This window comes from Primulina huaijiensis, chromosome 7 (assembly GCF_012295235.1).
Source record: "Primulina huaijiensis isolate GDHJ02 chromosome 7, ASM1229523v2, whole genome shotgun sequence".
Taxonomy (NCBI): Eukaryota; Viridiplantae; Streptophyta; class Magnoliopsida; order Lamiales; family Gesneriaceae; genus Primulina; species Primulina huaijiensis.
This window is the reverse complement of record NC_133312.1, coordinates 21,250,312-21,252,394: the sequence shown is the minus strand read 5'-3', so window position 1 is coordinate 21,252,394 and position 2,083 is coordinate 21,250,312. Positions and strand designations below refer to the sequence as shown.

Below are 2,083 nucleotides of genomic sequence, written 5' to 3'. Positions count from 1 at the left end.
ACACTGAGTGTGCCATATTCGTGCGGCTCGCAAATGTAGGCCAGGGAGACATTAAAAGTGTTTGGAGATTTAATGACATCAAACGAATGACCCGTAATACTAAATCATTTATAACATGAGCACACATTTTTTGTTTCAATATTTTATTCCAAATTTGTTTAACATACAAGAGATTTCTTTTTTCTAAAACAAAATAGAACATTATCATACCACTTATTCTAGAGGAAAAGTAGTAGCCAATTTTAAAAAAATTAAAGGAAAACTAAAATGCTAAACTATATAGAAGAAGTAGCAAGTTGTAAGACGTAAAGTATTTCGTGCAAATCATTTCTAGGATTATAAAAAAAGGTGACTAAATGTTGGCAGGTGAAGTTGAGCAAACCATGGAAGCATGTGTGTTAGCAAAACAAAACGACTAACTACAAGTTAGGAGTAGATTAAACAAAAAAAATATTTGCTTGAACGAAAAGCCTAGTTTCCTATTTTAAGTTTCAACAAATAAATCCTTTGGGGACAACGTGGCATCTTACATTTAGAGATCAAGGCTACTTTATGCTGTTTTTTTCCTAGTTGCTTTGTAGAGGGTGTTATCTTTGCTTGTAAAGCTCTGCACCTAGTTTTTTTTATTCCATCAGTAGTGTTAGTGACTTTTGAGGTGTATGTGAAGACGTAGAATAAATAATTAGAAACTATCTTTGTTCCTCCTCTTCACACAGACACATCTATATAAAATAAAATACTGCAATTTTTTATTTATCGTATAAATGTTATGTAACTGAGCGCAATAAATGTTTTTTTTACTATTTCTATATTAGCTCAGTTATTTCGCACAAATTAGTCATACATTTTTCAACAATCTAATCAAACTATCAGTGAGCTCATGAAATTTTTTTAGGTCACCAACAAATGATCCAGCATACATTGTGTTATTTTCACCAGATAGTTATTTAGTATTCATGTCAAGGTTTCTGAAATTCCAGAGAAGAACAAGGCAAGAACATGCGGAAGAAAATCTAAAAGAGCAAGATAGCTGAGGTGGAAACATAAAATCCAGGGATAAGAAATTTTTTGAAAAAGGAGGAGACATCGGAAAAGCTGTAGGATCTTACCAATGGCGAGAGGGAAGAAAGACAGAAAGCAGAGATAAGAACGAGAAGTGAGGAGCTGAAAGAAGAAGAAGACCGCCGACGACGAACCGGCCAACCCTTTTTTTCTGGACCTTGCCCGCTGCAATGGGGGAAAGACAAAAACCGAGGCAAGGAACAATGTCAAAGAGAGCAAGCAAACGAATGAGAAACAGAACAAGGAAGCGACCCAACCAAAGGCGGAGTAACTCTAAAAAACAGAAAAACAAAACAATAGAAGAAGAAGAACAAACCCAAGATTTCAAGATAATATCGTGAGGAAAATGGGAAAAATCAAACACAATAGAATCTTACCAGTCTAGACAAGGGGGAAAGCAACGCAGCAGAGGCGACGCCGGAAAGCTAGAAGAAGAAGGACGCAGAAAACACATCAAGCAGGCCTTTTTTTGCTGGGATCTGTTCGCTTCAGTAGGGAGAAAACGAGAAACAAGCAAAGGAAAACAAAGGAGGACGAGGGATACGAAGAGACGAAGAAACAGCGGTGCAACCGGAAGCTAGGGGTGCGGTGGAGAGGAGAGCACATCCCACGTGGTATTGGCCCTGGGCTGTGTTGTGGTTGCGGAGACACGTGTTTGGGGGTGTTACCTGGTACCGGGAGGAAACTGGCCAATTTGAGCAATAGCAAGCTTAATATAAGAGTGTGTGTGTGTGTATCATTTTTGGTGATGGTCAGAAAAATTTTCATTTTTACTCATTTAATCTACATTTGTAGTTGTGTAATTTGTAATTTTTCATTTATTGATTTTTTTGCGAATGTGGATGTTGACATAGATTTTTCGAAGAAAACTTTCAAACATATGTGTCGTGATTTTATTATAATATTATTTGGAAGTAAAATCGACAAACTCCGGTTTAAAAAGAAACCAAAACTTGAAAAATAAAACATGCAAATTACATTACTACAATTGCAAATACACTGTTAACATGATAAAAAAAAA

The 2,083-nt window shown here is 36.1% G+C and overlaps 1 long non-coding RNA gene across 2 annotated transcripts; it reads right to left on the bottom strand.

The window, feature by feature from the left end:
- Positions 1-935: 935 nt before the first annotated feature.
- Positions 936-1,749, bottom strand: LOC140980327 (uncharacterized). Of its 2 annotated transcripts, none has more exons than XR_012175926.1 (3): positions 1,440-1,749; positions 1,110-1,227; positions 936-1,030 (listed from the first exon to the last, which is right to left on the bottom strand). It is a non-coding gene; the product is annotated as an uncharacterized lncRNA (long non-coding RNA). The 2 variants fall into 2 exon arrangements; XR_012175927.1 differs by having other exon boundaries at positions 936-1,013.
- Between the last annotated feature and the right edge of the window lie 334 nt (positions 1,750-2,083).